This window comes from Salvelinus alpinus, chromosome 22 (assembly GCF_045679555.1).
Source record: "Salvelinus alpinus chromosome 22, SLU_Salpinus.1, whole genome shotgun sequence".
In the NCBI taxonomy this organism is placed as follows: domain Eukaryota; kingdom Metazoa; phylum Chordata; class Actinopteri; order Salmoniformes; family Salmonidae; genus Salvelinus; species Salvelinus alpinus.
Window position 1 is genome coordinate 19865198 of NC_092107.1, and position 22377 is coordinate 19887574.

Here is a 22377-nt window from a genome sequence, read left to right on the forward strand (position 1 = left end):
CTGTGTGATCACGCTCTCCGTAGCCGATGTAAGACCTTTAAACAGGTCAACATTCACAAGGCCGCAGGGCTAGAAGGATTACCAGGACGTGTACTCCGAGCATTTTCAACCTCTCCCTGTCTGAGTCTGTAATACCAACATGTTTCAAGCTGACCACCATAGTCCCTGTGCCCAAGAACACTAAGGTAACCTGCCTAAATGACTAACAACCCGTAGCACTCACGTCTGTAGCCATGAAGTGCTTTGAAAGGCTGGTCATAGCTCACATCAACACCTTTATCCAAGAAACCCTAGACCCACTCCAATTTGCATACCACTCTAACAAATCCACAGATGATGCAATCTCTATTGCACTCCACACTGCCCTTTCCCACCTGGACAAAATTAACACCTATGTGAGAATGCTATTCATTGACTACAGCTCAGCATTCAACACCATAGTGCCCTCAAAGCTCATCACTAAACTAAAGAGCCTGACTGGTTGCATCACTGCCTGGTATGGCAACTGCTCGGCTTCCGACCGCAAGGCACTACAGAGGGTAGTGCGTATGGGGCCAAGCTTCCTGCCATCCAGGACTTCTATACCAGGCAGTGTCAGAGGAAGGCCCTAAAAATTGTCAAAGACTCCAGCCACCCTTGTCATAGACTGTTCTCTCTGCTACCGCATGGCAAGCGGTACCGGAGCGCCAAGTCCAGGTCCAAGAAGCTTATAAACAGCTTCTATCCCCAAGCCATAAGACTCCTGAACATCTAATCAAATGGCTACCCTGGCTATTTTCATTGCCCCCCCCCCCCCCTTTTACACTGCTGCTACTCTCTGTTATTATCTATGCATAGTCACTTTAATAACTCTACCTACATGTACATATTACCTCAATTACCTCGACTAACCGGTGCCCCCGCACATTGACTCTGTACTGGTACCCCCTGTATATAGCCTCGCTATTGTTATTTTACTGCTGCTCTTTAATTATTTGTTACTTTTATTTATTTTCTTTTTTTAAAACTGCATTGTTGGTTAAGGGCTTGTAAGTAAGCATTTCACTGTAAAGTCTACACCTGTTGTATTCGGCGCATGTGACAAATAACATTTGATTTGATTCAAGCAGTCTCCTCTGAACAGTTGATGTTGAGGTTAGTCTGTTAGTTGAACTGTGTAAAACATTTATTTGGGCGGCTGCAATCTGAGGTGTAGTTAGTTGAGACTGGTAACTCTAATTAACTTATCCTCTGCAGCAGAGGTACAGTAACTCTGGGTTTTCCTTTCCTGTGGTGGTCCTCATGAGCGCTTGATGGTTTTTGCGACTGCACTTGAAGAAACTTTAAAAGTTCTTGAAATGTTCTAGATTGACTGACCTTCATGTCTTAAAGTAATGATGGACTGTCATTTCTCTTTGCTTATTTAAACTGTTATTGCCATAATATGGACTTGGTCTTTTAAAAAATAGGTCTGTCTTCTGTATACCACCCCTACCTTGTCACAACACAACTGATTGGCTCAAACACATTAAGAAGGAAAGAAATTCCACAAATTAACAAGGCACACCTGTTAATGGAAATGCATTCCAGGTAACTACCTCATTGTCACTGCTACTCCCGCTCCTCCCCTCTGGCGTTTGATGTCGCCGGTATACTAACCACTGGTCCTGGGATCCATCATTACGCGCACCTGGCATCAATCATTACGCGCACCTGCATGTCATCATCAGGCACACCTGGACTCCATTACCTCACTTATTACCTCCCCTATATCTGGCACTCCCTTTGATTCTTTCCCCCGTCAGTATTGTTCCTGTGTTTATGCGTAGATGATACTGTTATGTTGTCTCGGTCCATGTTTTATTGATCGTTGTGCCTGCTTCTCGACTCTCAGCGTCTCTGTTACACTCATGAAGCTGGTTGAGAGAATGCCAAGAGTGTGCAAAGCTGTCATCAAGGCAAAGGGTAGCTACTTTGAAGAATCTCAAAAATAAAAAATATTTTGATTTAACACTTTTTTGGTTACTACATGATTCCATATGTGTTATTTCATAGTTTTGATGTCTTCACTATTATTCTACAATTGAGAAAATAGTAAAAATAAAGAAAAGCCCTTGAATGAGTAGGTGTGTACAAACTTTTGACTGGTACTGTATGTGTTGTGATAGTTGCATTGTTTGCTCTGTAACCTGTTAGTTAATATGCCTTGCGACTGTGATATATATAGGCCTAAGGCCGAGACAAGACACAGTGGCAGAATAAATTAAACCACACCTTTGTTTCATCACAAAACCGGAGAGCAATCTCTGTCCGGTGAAGTCCACAAAGCATATTGCACGTAACAAACAGTTAAATAATTTACAGCATGGTCAAGCAAGTAAATGTTTCCAACCTTTTCGGACTGCTAAACAACCATTGATTTAGAACCACGGAGAGTTACCGCAAGTTGCAAAGAAAACAGGAGCTGCCTTCACAATTCCAGCACCATTTCAACTTCAACATTTCAACATCATCAAATCACCCATGCTTAGTCTAATACATTGACAACTAGAAGATTCCAAAAACAAGATTCCAAAAAATGTAGTCCAATCAATGTAAGCTAAATATGATTTGTCGGTCCATGGTTCTGCTTTTTCTGTGGGTGCGTCCGTGCAAGTAGAGAAAACATGTTGACTCACCCTATGTAGAGAAAAGCCAATGCCATCCTCCTCTCTTCCATATTGACGATACGTTCTATGACTTGTCATACAGTACGCTTTAAGTTTTTGTTGTCATAGGCTACCTGGCTACAATGCTTGCTTGCTAGACTAACTCCGTTCATGAATGGGCATCGATGAGCCAGCTAGTTAACATTAGCCTACTACATCTAGCTACATATTGAACTTCCATCCTCTCAGGCCAGGGGCAGAAAGTACGAATTTATGTTTGGATCAGAATCCCCGTTATAATCATTGGCCAGTACGGAGAATTAAATAAAACACACAAGTCCAAATCCCTATCTCCATCCATGACTAACTAATGAAAGGGCCAATTTTAGCCACCAGAGGACAACAACACAATGAGATGCAACAATTCAAGTTTTTTCTGTCTTTTGAAGTTTTGCTCTTGATGTGATGTGAATGGTGTGAAGCCAAATCCAAACTTGACACTTTTTTGTGGTGTGCCAGTCCCATTCACAGTTGAGCTTACTCAGTTTAGCTCTAGCTGATTGGCTATTATTTTATACTTTCTTTTATCAAGGGAGGCCAAATGCTTGCTGGCTTCCCTTGCATTCAATGGTGGCAACAATTTCATACTCTTTTTGACCAGACCACATCAGATAGGCCGAGGTTTTTGTGGAAGGTACTACACAGCACACAGATTCCCTCGCACACTAAACGTTTGTCGAGATATGTCAAGTTTCCTTGTAGGCCTGCCTATTTGGCGGGGAAACTTTTAAGCCAGCTGTATATCCTATTGCCTGTATATGTGTATTTTATTAAAGAATGTCTGTTTGCTGCTTTTCATTAAATCATGCATACTGTCAGGTTTTGGCCAAGACTGTTCGGGTTTTGGTCACTAGATGTCCCCATTGCACCTTTTTTGTACCTTTTGTTTTTCTTGCTCTAATTATTGTTTGCACCTGTAGGTCATTCCCTTGTTAGTATTTAAACCCTGTGTGTTCCTCAGTTCCTTGCTCAGTGTTTGTAAGTTAGCACCCAGCCCCAGCCCAAGCCTTGTTTTTACAGATATTTCTCTTGTTGGATTTTCCAGAGGTTCTCTGGTTTAGTTCTTGTGTATTATTTGAGTAGTCTTTTGAGGTTTGTTTTTCCCTGCTGTTTTTTACCACTTTGTGGAGTTTCTTTTGTATTTTTGAGGATTTCCATTTTGTGCCTCTTGGCTTTATTTTTGGACATTGTGGATTTAGTTTCTTTGCCTGAAGATTTTGTTCTTTAATTAAACCACCATCTCTAGTACTGCTGTGTCTGCCTCATCTTCTGGGTTCTGACGATTATTAGTGACTGTTTCTCGCACCGGGTCCTGACAGAAACACTGAGCCATTATAATGAACCCAGAGGCAGCCAGTACCCAGGATTTTTTTTCCATGCTGTCCCACCACGAGGGGACTGTCCAACGCCACGAAGCTGCTCTGGTTCAGCAAGAGGCCTTAATGGCTAGACATTCTCAACTTCTGTCAGAGATGCTGACTTCCATAAAGCAGATTTCGGATCGACTTTCCCCGGCAACCGCTTCTGCTCCAGTTCATCCGATTCAAGTGCCCCTGGCAGTTAACCCCCTGGCTGAACCTCGTCTGCCGCCTCCCCAACGGTTCTCAGGGGATCCGAGTGTTTGTAAGGGGTTTTTCACCCAATGTTCTCTCTCCTTTGAGCTGCAACCATCGTCGTTTCCCACCGACCGGTCCAAGATAGCATATATCATCACCCTGCTGTCGGAAAAAGCCCTAGCCTGGGCTACTGCTGTGTGGGATGCCCAAAGTCCCTGCTGTGCCAGCTACTCTACCTTTGCTGAAGAATTCAAGCGAGTGTTTCAAGGTCCTACCAACGGCCCTGACTCAGCCAAACAGCTCCTGACTCTCCGCCAAGGTCGGCGCAGCGTGACGGACTATGCCATCCAGTTCCGCACTGTGGCAGCAGCAAGTGGCTGGAACGACGAGGCGCTCACAGTGTGTTTTTTGAAGGGTCTTTCTGACACCATCCAAGATGAACTGGCCACTCGGGAACCACCGGACAACCTCGAGTCCCTTATCAAGTTGGCTTCACGCATAGACCAGCGTCTGAGAGAGAGAGAACTCAACCGTAGACCGCTCACCCTAGCTCCTATCGGTTCCAGCTCCGAGTCTCCACCTTTATCCTCGCTGGCTCCACCAGAACCCATGCAGGTTGGACGCATCTCCCAGGCTGAGAGAGACCGCCGGATGAGGGAGCGATGCTGTCTATATTGCGGCAAACCGGGCCATTTCAGCTCCACGTGTCCCGGGCTCCAGGGAAACGCACTCTCCCGTGCAGGCCTGGGAGGACTGTAACGGGAAACATAACCTCCTCCCATCCATCCAACTCCCGCCTGCTCATTCCAGTTACCCTTTCCTGGGACGACCACGAGTTTTCTCTTCAAGCCTTGGTAGACTCTGGAGCCGCAGGTAACTTCATGGATGGGGTCTGGGCGAAGGAGAATGGCGTTCCTTCTGAACCTCTAAGTGACCCCATAAGGGTTACTACGTTGGATAGAAGCCCTTTGGGATCTGGACTTGTCACTCGTGCCACTACCCCCTTGCGACTTTCAGTTTCCCAACACCAGGAAGTGATGAACTTTCATCTGATCTCCTGTTCCGAGTTCCCTCTCGTCCTTGGTTATCCCTGGCTTCACAGCCATAACCCTCACATCGACTGGTCTGTGGGCACTATCAAGCAGTGGGGTCCTACGTGCCAAGCCACTTGTATCTTCCCGAGTTCCCAGAGTTCCCCTTCCGAGTCTCTAGAATCCATCGACCTGTCCCGAGTTCCCGAGTGTTACCATGACCTCAAACTGGTATTTAGCAAACAGAGGGCCACCAAACTACCACCCCATAGACCTTACGATTGCACCATCGACCTGTTTCCGGGGACCTGCCCTCCCAGGGGTCGGATCTTTTCCCTTTCTCCTCCCGAACGAGCTGCTATGGATACCTACATCAAGGACGCTCTGGCAGCAGGCCTCATGCGTCCATCTACCTCGCCGGCGGGAGCAGGGTTTTTCTTTGTGGCCAAGAAAGACGGTGGATTACGACCTTGCATTGACTACCGGGGACTCAATGCCATAACCGTCCGTAACCGCTACCCGCTACCCCTTATGGCCACAGCCTTTGAGCTGCTCCAGGAAGCAGTTGTCTTCACTAAGCTTGACCTGCGGAACGCATACCATCTTGTGCGGATCAAACCCGGGGACGAGTGGAAGACCGCTTTCAACACGCCTACTGGTCACTACGAATACTCGGTGATGCCCTTCGGCCTGACCAACGCCCCGGCTGTGTTCCAAGCGCTCATAAACGATGTGCTTAGGGATATGCTTAACATCTTCGTGTTTGTTTACTTGGATGACATCCTCATCTTTTCGAGCTCCCTTCAAGAACACACTAAGCATGTCAGACAAGTGCTCAAACGCCTCCTAGACAGCCATTTGTACGTTAAGCCGGAAAAGTGTGAATTCCATTCCTCTCGAGTACAATTCCTGGGATTTATAGTGGAACCCGGTCGAGTCCAGATGGACCCCAAGAAGGTAGGGGCGGTAGCGGATTGGCCCACCCCCAAGTCCGTTAAGGAAGTTCAGCGTTTCCTGGGCTTCACCAACTTTTACCGCAAGTTCATCAAGAACTTCAGCTCGGTGGCAGCCCCTCTCTCAGCTGTAACCAAGGGTGGCAACACAAGGTTTCTGTGGGGAAGAGAAGCTGAGACGGCCTTCCAAGGACTCAAGCAGCGCATCCTCTCTGCTCCCATCCTGACACTACCAACGGCGGATGAACCTTTTGTGGTGGAGGTAGACGCATCAGAGGTTGGGGTTGGAGCTGTCCTGTCTCAGAGGGGTGAAGACAAGAAGCTTCATCCTTGCGCCTTCTTCTCTCACCGGCTTACCCCGGCCGAGAGGAATTACGATGTGGGGGATCGTGAACTCCTAGCGGTTAAGATGGCATTGAAGGAATGGAGACACTGGCTCGAGGGGGCTTCTCAACCGTTTCAAGTGCTTACGGACCACAAAAATCTGGAGTATATCCAGCAGGTGAAGCGGTTGAACTCCAGACAAGCTCGATGGTCTCTTTTCTTCAGCCGATTTCAGTTTATCCTCACCTATAGACCCGGGTCGAAGAATCTCAAACCGGACGCCTTGTCACGAATCTACTCTCCTGCCATTCGAGAAGATACTGACATGACTGTCCTTCCGGCCACTAAGATCGTGGCTCCGATCTCGTGGCAAGTGGAGGATTCCGTGAAACAAGCTCAAGCCATCGAACCGGGCCCTGGAGGAGGTCCTGCTAATCGGTTGTTTGTTCCCAAGGCAGCAAGGTCCCAAGTCCTTCTGTGGGGGCACTCCTCTCGCCTCACCTGTCACCCGGGCGTAGGTCGCACCTTGGAGTTCATCCAGCGTAAGTTCTGGTGGCCCACCATAAAAGAAGACGTTGCCACTTTCGTCAAGGCCTGTTCCGTGTGCTGCCAGGGCAAATCTTCTCACCTCCGCCCTCGACTCCTTCACCCTCTATCTATTCCCCACCGACCCTGGTCCCATATCTCGTTGGACTTTATTACTGGCCTTCCTCCGTCCCATGGTAATACTACGATCCTAGTCATCATCGACAGGTTTTCTAAGGCGGCCAGGTTTGTTCCCTTGACCAAATTACCTTCTGCCAAGGAAACAGCTGAGTTGGTGATTAACCATGTGTTCCGAGTCTTTGGGATTCCGCAAGATATGGTTTCCGACAGAGGTCCCCAGTTCGCCTCAAGGTTTTGGAAGGCCTTCTGCCAACTCATAGGGGCCACGGCCAGTTTATCTTCAGGGTACCATCCGGAGTCCAATGGCCAAACTGAGAGGATGAATCAGGAGCTGGAAACCACCCTCAGATGCATGGTTTCCAACAACCCGTCCACATGGTCATCCTTCATTGTTTGGGCCGAGTACGCGCACAACACCTTGTGCTCCTCCTCCACTGGTATATCCCTGCATGAGTGTCAGTTTGGCTATGCGCCTCTATTGTTCCCGGACCAGGAGGCAGAAGTCAGAGTGCCTTCAGCCTCGAGGTTCATCAGACGCTGTCGGCTTACGTGGAAGAAGGCACGTCTTAATCTTCTGCGTTCCTCTCAGCAGTACCAACGACAAGCCAACAGACGTCGCCGTCCCGGTCCTACCCTGTACCCCGGCCAGAGAGTATGGCTCTCAACTAAGAACTTACCATAACGGGTGGAGTCTCGCAAGCTGTCCCAGAGGTTCATCGGTCCCTTTAAGATTGCCAGGAGAGTCAATCCCGTTACTTTTCGCCTGCACTTACCCAGATCCCTTAAGATCAATCCAACATTTCACATTTCTTTATTAAAACCTGTTGTTTTTTCTCCCCTTATCCCGGCAGGCAGACCTCCCCCTCCGCCCCGTGTCATCGGTGGCCAGTCGGCTTATACCGTCCACCGGATACTGGATTCCCGCCGGGTGCAGCGGTCCTGGCAGTATCTGGTGGACTGGGAAGGCTACGGTCCCGAGGAGCGCTCCTGGGTTCCTGCCAAGGACATACTGGACCCTGACCTCATTCGTCAGTTCAGGACCCTCCACCCTGAGAAGGCTGGTAGGAACGTCAGGAGCCGTTCCTAGGAGGGGGATTCTGTCAGGTTTTGGCCAAGACTGTTCGGGTTTTGGTCACTAGATGTCCCCATTGCACCTTTTTTGTACCTTTTGTTTTTCTTGCTCTAATTATTGTTTGCACCTGTAGGTCATTCCCTTGTTAGTATTTAAACCCTGTGTGTTCCTCAGTTCCTTGCTCAGTGTTTGTAAGTTAGCACCCAGCCCCAGCCCAAGCCTTGTTTTTACAGATATTTCTCTTGTTGGATTTTCCAGAGGTTCTCTGGTTTAGTTCTTGTGTATTATTTGAGTAGTCTTTTGAGGTTTGTTTTTCCCTGCTGTTTTTTACCACTTTGTGGAGTTTCTTTTGTATTTTTGAGGATTTCCATTTTGTGCCTCTTGGCTTTATTTTTGGACATTGTGGATTTAGTTTCTTTGCCTGAAGATTTTGTTCTTTAATTAAACCACCATCTCTAGTACTGCTGTGTCTGCCTCATCTTCTGGGTTCTGACGATTATTAGTGACTGTTTCTCGCACCGGGTCCTGACAGCATACTGTAGCTGTTCCGTACATGGCCTAAAACAGATTTGTTCATATGGGCAGAATATTATCTATAGGCTATAGCAGAACAAATGTTTATCAGTTATGAAAATAGAATGCTCCATGCGAGAGATTTTTAAAAATTTGTAACAGGCCGACATTTAGATGTTTCAATTAAAAAAAGAGTGTCACATGACTATAGAAATTGAAACATTGTGATTTTAGTGACATAAAGTAACAATAACCTGTGATTAAAGGGTGAGGCTAAGAATAAAGGTTTCCTAAAGATTTTTGCGGCTGTCCCCATAGGAGAACCCTTTTTGGTTCCAGGTAGAACCCTCTGTGGTAAAGGTTCTACATGGTACCCAAAAGGTTTCTACCTGGAACCAAAAGGGGTTCTTCAAAGGTTTCTCCTCCTATGGGGACAGCCGAAGAACTATTTTTGGTTCTATAGCTGGCACCTTTTTTTTCTAAGAGTGTACTGGGCTTGCACCATCATCCTCATTACCACTATTCACATCATTCCAATTTAATCAAGTCAAAATTATCAGCTTTGGTATTGACATCAGTGAGCAGGCTTTCAGAGTGAGGAGTGACACAAGGTTGGGCCTACCAAAGGAAAACGTCTGAAAATTATGATTATGAAATTCGAGCTACATAAATACAATGTTTATATAAAATGTCTCTGCCTTTCCCCCTACATTTTAACAGTCTAATAAGTCAATTTAATACAGGAAAACATAACTACAGTAAACTCATTTGGCCTATGTCGTTTCATTTAGTCTCATTATGATACGGAAAATGTAGACTATTTCAAAAGTACAGAATACCATATTTTGAGTTGACTCTACACATTCTTCTTCTAAATATCTACCCAAGGTTCAACTTTAAGGCAAGGGCATCTTAAAACTATTTTGATAATATAAATGAGAACGTAGTCCATTTTGTTTTGAAATCAGTATTTGTCCATCTCTCCTATCATTTCCATTGTCAAGAAGAAAATATGCCTGAGAGATTCACAAGACTATGACATTGGAATATTGTAAAGTGCTGCCCCGGCTGGCGAGGACACAGGTGAATAATAACTGTAACGCTCGTCTTCCTCCTCGTCTGAGGAGGAGCAAGGATCGGACCAAAATGCAGCGTGGTTTGAATACATACTTTTAATAATATCAACGAAGAAGAAAAACACTTGATAAACTACAAAACATCAAAACGACGTGAACAGACCTGAACATGAGAACATAAAACATGAACAGGAACAAACGGAACGAAACAGTACCGTGTGGCAAACAAACACAGACACAGCAACAATCACCCACAAACAAACAGTGAGAACAGCCTACCTTAATATGGTTCTCAGTCAGAGGAAACGTAAAACACCTGCCCCTGATTGAGAACCATATCAGGCTAGTTGAATGAACCCAACATAGAGACACATAAAATAGAATGCCCACCCAGCTCACGTCCTGACCAACTAAACAAGACTAAACAAAGGAAATAAGGTCAGGAACGTGACAATAACAGGCACACAAACTAAAGAGGACTATTTTAGTATTAACACGATTCTCACCAAGACAAGCAGTTAAACAAACAGTACAGTAGGCTAAACATCACACAAGAAGAGTATAGGCTATTTTAAGATATTTATGAGAATGAATGCAAATGTATGCTGCTAATGAACAATATCGAGGCCCAATCGACCTTTGAAACTATCCTCTTTGAACTGCCAGTTCTGAATAAATGGGTTGGATGGATGGCTTCGATTGTCCAGCAATTTTATTGCAAGTCATTCATATGCTAATAATCAAAATATTCTGTTTAAAAAGATCTTGCACTACTACCCTCAGCATTGCACTGCTACCCTCAGCATCACACTGCTACCCTCAGCATTCATTATTCTTAGAGGTCAGAACAAGCAACAGAGACGCCCCAAAGTTTCATAACCAGGGGCTCAGTCCTGAAGACCAGGGGCTGACGGGGGATCGCAAAATCATCGTATTCTACACAATTTCACATGACTAGAGACATTACAGTAATATATTTTTAGGAGTAACCCAAAGTTACTTAGAAGTAGCCCAACTTCATTCTCTGCATATTGTAAAAAAAAAATCATAAAAATGTGTCTCCATTGCCTAGATATTTTCTTATATTGAACATGGTATGACACTGATGGTGTGACTTAGAATTTTGTCCAGTACTATTTACTGATTTCCGGAAACAGTGAAGACATTTCTCTTCTGATGAAAACATGTGTTAATATTTGGTGAACAAAACACTTAAGATAAGATATGCAAGTCAGGTAACAAAGGGGAAGAAAATAATCTGAAGTTCTGTAAATGTATTTAAGAACTTGATCATTGCTGTACTGCTATAAATATGTTTTGACACAGATTCATGAAGAAAAAACGAACTCACCTCTCATTGACTGTTAAGAACAGGGGTGTCAAGCTTGACTCCTGGAGAGCAGCAAATCAAATCGTATTATCACGTGTGTTGAATACAACTGCTGTAGACAGTGAAATGCTTGCTTATGAACCTTCCCCAAACTTCCCCAGAGTTTAAATATAATAATAAAACAAAATAGTAACCAACACAAGAGGAATCAAATAAAACACACAAGAATTGAGCTATATACAGGGAGTACCAGTATCAGATTCATGTGTAGAGGTACAAGGTATTTGAGGTAGATATGTACATGAAGGCAAGGTAAAGTGACTAAGCATCTGGATAGATAACATGAGTAAAATAAAGAACAGAGTAGCAGCAGCAAATTATGAGTGTAAAGGTGTGTGTAAGTAAGTTTGTTGTGTATGTAAAGTCTAGAGAGTGTGCGTAGGGTCAGTGCAAATAGTTTGTGTGTCATTAATTGACTATTTAGCAGTCTGGCTATTTAGCAGTCTTATGGCTTGGGGGTAGAAGCTGCCTCGGTGCCTGTTGGTCCGAGAGACGATGCTCCGGTACCGGTTTGCCGGATGGTAGCAGAGTGAACAGTCTATGGCTTAGGTGGGTGGAGTCTTTTTTGGGCCTTCCTCTGATACCACCTGATATAGAGGCCATGGCAGGGAGCTCGGTCCCAATGATGTACTGGGCTGTCCGCGCCACCCTTTGTAGCGCTTTGCAGTCAAGGGTGGTGCAATTGCCATACCAAGCAGTGATGCAGCCGGTCAAGATGCTCTCGATGGTGCAGTTGTAGAATCTGAGGGCCCATGCCAAATCTTTTCAGCCTTCTGAGGGGGAAGAGGCGCTGCCGTGCCCTCTTCATGACTGTGTGGGTGCTTGGTCCATGTTAAGTTCTTAGTGAGCTCTCGACCCGCTCCACAACAGCCCTGTCAATGTGGATGGGAGCATGCTCTCCCCTCTTTCTCCTGAAAGTCCATGATCAGCTTCTTGGACTTAATGACGTTGAGGGAGAGGTTGTTGTCATGGCACCACACTGCTAAGTCTCTGACCTCCTCCCTGTAGGCTGACTCATCGCCGTCTGTGATCAGGCCTACCACCGTTGTGTCGTCAGCAAACTTGATGATGATGTTGGAGTCGTGCACAGCCACGCAGTCGTGGGAGAACAGGGAGTACAGGAGGGTACTAAGCACACACCCGAGGGACCCCAGTGTTGAGGGTCAGCGTGGCAGAGGTGTTGTTGCCTACCCTCACCACCTGGGGCCGGCCCACCAGGAAGTCCAGGATCCAGCTGCAGAGGGAGGTGTTCAGTCCCAGGGTCCCTAGCTTGGTGATGAGATTGTTTATCCTTGCCTTTAACAGTAGTTACATTAGTAACAGTAAACCTGGAAAGCCAAGTGTCTAGACTCTATACAATCAGACACACTATGTGATCAATTAACAACAATGGAGAAATGAAACCCATTAGGAATACAGCAGCCCCTGAGAACGGGAGCTACGCACCCAAGTTAGATAGATCTTGCTATGCTTTGTGATGAGAGCTTTGTGGTACACAGTTAAGACCTCGGGTTTTCCCCATTCCTGATAATGTGACCTGACCAGAAAAAAACTTTGGGCCCTATGATCTTTAATGCAGTGTTGTCCAGAGGGTGGCATCTGAGATGGCAGGCAGGTGTCGAGGGAGTGCCAGCGGCAGGGGGCATGGGCTACCCTGGGAGAAGGCACGGGGGCAAAGGTTCTGAACACTGGCTCAGTCCTTAGCAAGGAGGACATCATAGGTGAGACCTCTTGCCATACTGCACCGGGCTTGAAACCGAAGGCTTAATCATTAACTAAGGACACAGTATCTTACAGTACCGGCACACAACAGTAGTCCCGAGACAGATCAACGGTTCTATTCTAGGCTATATTATCTGTCCCTACTAAAGTTGAGAGGTTCAGAGAAATATACATTTTATATAAATTAAAATAAATAAATAGTACAGTAGTTACTCACATGAGTCACCCTGTTTTGTGTTGTGTTCACTCCAAAGCTATAACAAGTGAATTGACGCCACCTTGTGGTAGAAAGATGTTTGTGTTTGGCAATGGGTCAAAAGGGACAATTTATAATGTAAATCAGTCTACATTCAAGTCAGATACATTTTGCTTCATAGACACATTGGCTGTGGTAAGAGACTTAGGTCAGATTTACTGAAATACTGTTATAAAGTTTGACATATCGCTTCCTATGAGGTGGATCAAATACTTCTCCAACTGAATTTCTTCCAGCCCCTGACGGGTCAGTGCGTGTCTGTGGAGCGGTTCATGCAGGCTCTATCACAGGTCTCATACTACCCAAACCCCACACTCACGTGCTCCTGGCCAGCGGGCACAGTATGCCAGCGCCCCCCTGTCTTCTTCCTCCACCCTCAGACTGGCAGACTGCTGCCTGTAGCTGGCAAAGTGGGCAATGACCCAGCCAGCTCTACCTTAGTCTTCACAACAGACTCATGTTCAGGTGAGTCAAGAGCGCTGTGTGGTAACAACAACTAGAGATCGACAGTACATGCATTACGACTTTGCACTTTAAGTCAAAATCCCAAAATTCACACTATTTCACTATTCAAAGGAAAAACAATCATTTAGATTCACTCAAATCCAAATCTAGATAAGATAAGGATGTAGATGCTTAAAATGTCCTGCTTCTTGTTATCAGTGGATATGAGAAAGTGGGAGTTTCCTCTGCTGCCGCTCGTGCCATACCCCCTCTCCCGCCATTCAGCCCAGCCCAGCCCGTGACCACCCGACTAAGGGTCCTCCGCCCCGGATGAAGACTGCTGCTAGGGGGACACGTGTGACCCGGACACAGGTGTCCTGGTGCCCATTTTATCTGTGACCATCCACCCTCAGACTGGGCTGGTGTACCCCCTGGGAGGGGTGTATGTGTTCCCCCTGACCTGTCTGCTCCAGCCCATCCAGGTGGGTTCTCCAATGTTGGACCCCATGACGGGAAATGTGGTGCTGACTGCCGGAGTCAGTCTAGATCTAATAACAGGTCAGTACTGCCTGGGTGAACACATTACACACATGAAAAAAACACTATGCTATACTCGACGAGACCGAGTCAAGACAGAGACCGGGAGGGAGACAACGGGTTCGAGACCGAGTCAAGACAGACCAGAAAAACGGGTCATGAAGATCTCCCCCACCACACAAACGTGAGATGGCTGAGTTTGGGGAAGGTGCTTAAAAGGGTGTGGGACCTGAAGTCAGAGATTGCTGAGTTTTTACAAATGAAAGGAAAATATGTGGATTTCCTTCAACTGCAAGACTGGTTGGCTGATTTTGCGTTCACCGTGGATGTCATGGCCCTCATGAATGAACTGAATTCCAAACTACAAGGGAAGGGCCTTTTTGCACATCAGATGTGCAGCCTTGTCAAAGCCTTAAAGGGAAAATTACTCCTCCTGTCCCACCAAGTAGAAGCCAACAATCTCACCCACCTTCCGACACTACTAGTCTGTTCCCTGTCAGATGACCAGCGGGAGAAGTACTGTTGCTGTTGGTTTCCTCTGCTTTCACCTTCAACGTGGATAATACCCCCACTGACCTGCAACTTGAGCTTATCGAATTTCAGTCTGATGCAGTGATTGGAGAACTATTCAAAACAATGTCACTGACGAGGTTCTATGCATCTCTCGATGAACAAAACTTTCCAAAGACTAGGGGTCATGCTCAGGAGATGTTTGTACTATTTGGGCCAACCCATGTATGCGAACAGACATTTTCAGTGATGAAATATAACAAGTCAAGGCACAAATCATCTCTTACTGACTCTCACCTCTCAGCAATTCTGCGCATAGCGACGTCAGAAACTATACCTGACTTCACTGCTCTAGTCAATGCCCATCAGAGACTTCACTCCTCACACTGATTGAGTAGTTTAAATGTAATGCTGAGCTCTCTCTCTTTCTTGTGTTTTTGTGCAGACCCGTTAACAAGAGTTCTGTCTGTGGTACTGAATGCACAGTGTACTTTTCCCTCCGTGTAGTTCATTGCATGTTTAATAATGAAAATACCTACCAAATGGAGAACATGGATGTGGTTTATTTCTGTGCATGTTAAAAAAGTTTAATACAGTGTGTAGTATATTTTATTCTCTATTGTACTACACAATTCTAAAGTAAGCACTACATAATGAGGGATACTACAGTGTCTAGTATAGTATTCTACAGTATACTACAACGTTCTAAAGTAAGTACTACACCTGATCAAGGGATAGTAGGCTACAGTGTGTAGTATAGTGTACTACAGAATTCTATAGTAAACTTGAGTATTTTTTTTATATCGGTAACTCCCCAACTTCCATGGACGTTTGATGCAGACATAATATGGGCACCGTACTGGAGTTTGAAATACTAAACAATGTTAGACCAATCCTTTTGTGTTTTAAGATCTAGCTAAAGCAAAGTTTAAAGTTTTCCCTGACCACTTGACTTGAACCAGGAAAAACTCCAGACTCAGTCATAACCTGTAACTAGGACCATAAGTTTCTCTTGGTCAGATCAAATGGTAAGGACAAACTCCTGGCCCTACACATAATGGCATATCCCTCTCTGTAGGAGCGGTGCTTCCAGTAGGCGGCCTCCTCCTGGGTGAGTATTTCATCGAGCCCCTGAGCAGCATAGTGGTCCGGGTGGGCGGCGGTAGCATCCGGGCTGGGAAGCTGGTGCCTCAAGCCGGGGGGTTCCAGGCTCTACTGGAAGGGGGGTTCCAGGCTCTACTGGACAGCCAGACTCTGGTTGCCTGTATCCACCTGGTGGAGCTTCTGCGTGGGCTCAGAGAGGACTGGGGCTCTGGGGAGATGGGTTTGCAGGGTCTGCAGGCCCAGAGGAAGGAGACTGAGCTGGGACGGATCCAGGCTGAGGCCAAGGAGAAGGAGCAGGCCTGGGGGAAAGTGCTACACTGTCACCTGCAGCTGCTGAGCCGGCTGGAGACCCTGTTGGACTGGGCCTGGGGCGTTGCCCAGGATGGTAGCGTCCAAGGTAGGTTGCTTTCACACCTGCTTGTGTACATTGCCAGTTCTTTTCGGCCAGGATTCAATCAGATCAGCCTTAACCCACGGTAACCAACAAACACATACTGTAGCTTATCATTGCTTTTGTTTAGGCGGTGTCGGAGGTGTAAATGCGTTGAAACGTTCTAATCCACAAGCGGCACCCAGCGTTATGCCTATTGCGGACATTGCCATCGCATTAGTAGAAATCCCATGCAGTTCGAACACTGGGATTTGTGATGCAATTTAAGCCTGAATTAGGCTGATATAAATCCTTATTATTTTGTTTATTGGGTTTCAATTTGAGCGTCATTATTTCTATATAGCCTACACTTTCTCGTTCTGAACTTCTAACGCGGGTGGGAATTAAAGAGTCGGGATGGTTGTGGTTGCCTGACAATGACCACAAGAGTAGCCACTGACGGATTAGACAGCTTTTAATTTTTTATTTATTTCAGTCTTATTTTCCAGGAAAGTTGACTGAGAACACATTCTCATTTACAGCAACAACCTGGGGAATAGTTACAGGGATGAATGAGCCAATTGGAAGCTGGGGATGATTACGTGGCCTTGATGGTATGAGGGCCAGATTGAGAATTTTGCCAGGACACCGGGGTTAACACCCCTACTCTTACGATAAGTGCCATGAGATCTTTAGTGACCACAGAGAGTCAGGACACCCGTTTAATGTACCATCCGAAAGACGGCACCCTACACAGGGCAATGTCCCCAATCACAATTCGAGGGCATATATATTTTTTTAGACCAGAGGAACGAGTGCCTCCTCCTAGCCCTCCACCACCACTTCCAGCAGCATCTGGTCTCCCATCCAGGACCAACCCTGCTTAGCTCCAGAGACAAGGCAGCAGTGCTATGCAGGGTGGAACGCTGCATCCCAACAGTTACACCTCCGCCATCGCCTTAACAAGAGCAATGATAAGCTATGCATTTTTCAGTTACTACGGGTTAAAGCTGATCTGATTGAATCCTGGCCTTACTCCCAATCCTGCTGTTTAGAAATAGAGAGAACGGAAGGCCAAGTTTAGGCTGTGGGAAGACGGTGACGGATGAAAACAGGTGAAAAAAATACATCAATCCGTTTTGTATGTCAAAAAGTTTCAACTGTCTTCCTGGCCGCCCCCTTATACCCACTGCTTTCAGGGTAAAAAGGGTTAAGAGTTATGGGACCTGACACTCTGTATCCTACTACATTAGGAGAAATCCATCTACCTGGTGCTGATCTGTCTGTGCACTGCCTGGGATGGAGTATCCAAAAATGTACCAAGAAAAAAAATAAAAACGTGAAATGATTGCTCTTTCGTCTCCGTGTTTCATAAAAGCATCCGAGCGAGCGAAACAGCGCCCCTCTGTACCTGTATGTGTAGGCTATCTATCTGATGCTCTCTGGTCCAAAAGAGTATGACATTGCTGCCGCCCGTAGCATTGAATGCAAGGGAAACCAGCGAACATCTGGCCTCCCTTGATAAAAAAGTATAAAATAATAGCCAATCAGCGTTGCGCTAAACTAGCAAAAATGTTCCCTTTCCTAAATTAGCCATGGGATGGAGATAGGGATTCGGACATGTGGATTTACCTAATTCTCCGTACTTGCCAGTGATCATGACGGCACTTCTGATCCAACCATTAATTAATACATTGTGCCCCTGGCCTGAGAGGATGAAAGTTCAGTATGTAGCTAGATGTAGAACGCTAATGTTAACTGGCTAACGTTGCCCATGAAAGGAAGTTAGGCTTGTGAGCAATCATTTTAGCCAGGTAGCCTAGGACAAAAAATAAATAAAAGCGTGCACTGACAGAGTGATAGACCGTTTTCTTCAACATGAAAGAGAGGAGGATGGCATTGTAGGGTAGAGTCAACATGTTTTTCTACTTGCACGGACGCACATACGCACACACACACACACAGAAATCAGAACCATGGACAGCCATATCATATTTAGCTTACTGTTGATTGGACTAAATTGTTTTTGTTGTTTATATTTTAGTTTAGGTGATAGGTGATTTGATGACGTTGAAATGGTGCTGGAATAGTGGAGGCAGCTCCTGTCTTCTTTGCGACTTGCGCTAACTCTCCGTGGTTCTAAAGCAATAGTTGTTTAGTGGTCCGAAAATGTCGTTAACATTAACTTGCTTGACCATGCTGTAGGGCATGTAACTGTTTATTACATGCAATACTTCACCGGACAGAGGTTGCTCTCCGGTTTTGTGATGAAACAAAGGTGTGGTTTAATTTATTCTGCCACTGTGTCTTCTTATTGCCTCGGCCTTTAGGCCCATATATTACGGTCACAAAGCATATGAACTAACAGGTTATAAAGCAACCACCACAATAACCACAACACGTAGGTTGTAATATGGCTTTTTCTGGCTTCCCCTTTGATTTTACCCACTGGATGGACTGACTGTATGACTGACTAATTGCTTGATACAGAAGCACATTTAATATACACTGCTCAAAAAAATAAAGGGAACACTTAAACAACACAATGTAACTCCAAGTCAATCACACTTCTCTGAAATCAAACTGTCCACTTAGGAAGCAACACTGATTGACAATAAATTTCACATGCTGTTGTGCAAATGGAATAGACAAAAGGTGGAAATTATAGGCAATTAGCAAGACATCCCCAATAAAGGAGTGGTTCTGCAGATGGTGACCACAGACCACTTCTCAGTTCCTATGCTTCCTGGCTGATGTTTTGTCACTTTTGAATGCTGGCGGTGCTTTCACTCTAGTGGTAGCATGAGACGGAGTCTACAACCCACACAAGTGGCTCAGGTAGTGCAGCTCATCCAGGATGGCACATCAATGCGAGATGTGGCAAGAAGGTTTGCTGTGTCTGTCAGCGTAGTGTCCAGAGCATGGAGGCGCTACCAGGAGACAGGCCAGTACATCAGGAGACGTGGAGGAGGCCGAAGGAGGGAAACAACCCAGCAGCAGGACCGCTACCTCCGCCTTTGTGCAAGGAGGAGCACTGCCAGAGCCCTGCAAAATGACCTCCAGCAGGCCACAAATGTGCATGTGTCTGCTCAAACGGTCAGAAACAGACTCCATGAGGGTGGTATGAGGGCCCGACGTCCACAGGTGGGGGTTGTGCTTACAGCCCAACACCGTGCAGGACGTTTGGCATTTGCCAGAGAACACCAAGATTGGCAAATTCGCCACTGGCGCCCTGTGCTCTTCACAGATGAAAGCAGGTTCACACTGAGCACATGAGCACCTGTGACAGACGTGACAGAGTCTGGAGATGCCGTGGAGAACGTTCTGCTGCCTGCAACATCCTCCAGCATGACCGGTTTGGCGGTGGGTCAGTCATGGTGTGGGGTGGCATTTCTTTGTGGGGCCACAGCCCTCCATGTGCTCGCCAGAGGTAGCCTGACTGCCATTAGGTACCGAGATGAGATCCTCAGACCCCTTGTGAGACCATATGCTGACACATGCACATTTGTGGCCTGCTGGAGGTCATTTTGCAGGGCTCTGGCAGTGATGTACTGGCCTGTCTCCTGGTAGCGCCTCCATGCTCTGGACACTACGCTGACAGACACAGCAAACCTTCTTGCCACATCTCGCATTGATGTGCCATCCTGGATGAGCTGCACTACCTGAGCCACTTGTGTGGGTTGTAGACTCCGTCTCATGCTACCACTAGAGTGAAAGCACCGCCAGCATTCAAAAGTGACAAAACATCAGCCAGGAAGCATAGGAACTGAGAAGTGGTCTGTGGTCACCACCTGCAGAACCACTCCTTTATTGGGGGTGTCTTGCTAATTGCCTATAATTTCCACCTTTTGTCTATTCCATTTGCACAACAGCATGTGCAATTTATTGTCAATCAGTGTTGCTTCCAAAAGTGGACAGTTTGATTTCACAGAAGTGTGATTGACTTGGAGTTACATTGTGTTGTTTAAGTGTTCCCTTTATTTTTTTGAGCAGTGTATTTGACTGCCATACATTTATAGTATTTCATATCAGTATTTCTGTGCTACTGTATGTTATTTGACAGGACTGGTTGCGATTAGTTTCGGGGCCCTGACAATGGACCCTGTAACAGGGGTGCTGTCTCCTGTTGTGGAGGTTTTCCTGGATGTATCCAGACAGACTGCTGTGCCTGTTACTGCTTCATGCTGCCTGGCTCTGGGAGATAATCCTGACAGTGTGCTGGTAAGGAAGATAAATGACACTGGCTACTTTTCTTTTCAACATGTTTAACTTGGCCATGGTCAATATACATCTTGCCAAAATGACAGGTTAAGCACACAAAGTGGCCCCATCATGTTGTGTTTTGAGTGTTTTTCAGTCCCTTGTTCAGATGACTAACATAATTGTGATTGAGTGCCATAGCATGAATCACGCGTATCTCTTTTTTACTTGTCGTGCATGCCAGGTGGAGGCCCTGCAAGATGAGTGGTGTCTGTGGAGCAGGTACTGGAGGCAGGAGAAACAGAAGGAGGAGGAGCCGCTAGGAGATCTGGAGTCTCTTTGTGGCCACTCAAGAGGACTCTGAGCAGGTAAACTGACCTAGGCTGCAGGACAGGCAGATGGATGGGGCTGCACAGTCCTCAACAAACAGGAAAGGATTTCTCTTATGCTCAATTGTTTGAATGCATACGTGTCATTTTGATTTATGTTAATCTCCCTAGTGGCACTACTGTATAATGGAGATCCCTATACATTGTGTTTGTGTATGTGTGTTTGTGTGTGCACATGCCTGTGTGTGTGTGAATGCCTGCATGTGTGAGTGTGTGTGCACTGTAATCCCACTGGGCGGACATCGAGAGGCAGCTGAGGGTGGCTGCAGCGGAGCTTCATGAGACTGGCCAGTCAGAAGCCCAGAGGAGAGCGTCCCAGCTCTCAGACCTGTCTCTGCTCCTGCCACCTCACGTTCTGCTTATCGTCAATCAAGGTATAGCAAGTCTGGCATAACTTCAGTTCGTCGTTAAAGAGTGGATTTGCATATCCTTTCCATAGCTCAAAGTTACATTGTAGTATACTTATTGCATATTAATACCTTACCTCCGTGTGTCTTTTTTTTCTCCAAATATGTTTTTTTAAATGTATTTTCACTTCATTTAGGATAAGGAATTCAGGGATTGACGCTGGGATTGAGCCCTGGTCTCCGGTGGGGAATCATAAATGTGGCTTATGCTGTGTAACTACAACTCTGCACGTGTCTGTGTGTGTTTTACTGTGTTTAGGTGATGATAAGGAGTGGGAGCGGCAGTGCTGCTGGCAGACAGAGCTGGTGGCTGGCCTGGACAGGGTGAACGTGTTTGCGGAGAAACTGCAGCAGGACCAGCAAAGATGGACAGCACAGAGAGGAGAGCAGACGGCATCAATCCATGTCATGGTCAGATCTAGCATAGTTCAATCCGATTATGCAAACATGTCGCTCAAGTAAACATAAGGGTCCGGTTTCCCGGACAAAGATTAAGCCTAGTCTTAGCCTAAAAAGCATGCTTTTTTTAGTCCAGGACTATTCTTAATCTGTGTTATGGAAACCGGCCCTAGAATGTTTATCCCTGTATGATACAGTGATGGATTGTATTATTTATTAAAGGGAGTGGGATCGTATTCTGCAGATGAATGCATGTTAATGGCTCACAAATGAGGGTGTGTTCTTGTATGTCTCCCAGGAGAGGAAAGTAAGACAGAGAAATATAGAAGCAGCTAAACTCCAGGCAGAAATGCTCTGCCAGGTCCGTGCAGATATAGCGCAGGTAAGCACAGGAGGAAAGCAATACATCTAATGCTGCGTAACGTAACAGTCTTTAACGAGATGATTTACGCAAAAGTACTAACTTTATTTTCCACTTAACTTGGCTGTTGTCAATAATACCCAGACAATTGTGTTGATTTGTGATACCAGTGTAACGGGTATCATAAGAGGAAAGTCATGCACAGTGAGCTCAACGTATTGGGACAGTGACAAATATGTTGTTGTTTTAGCTCTGTACTCCAGCACTTTGAGGTTAAAATGCAGACTGTCAGCTTTCATTTGATGGTATTTTCATCCATATTGGGTGAACCGTTTAGAAATTACAGTACCTTTTGTACATAGTCCACCCATTTTAGGGGACCAATATAAATTAATGGTAAATATTGCATT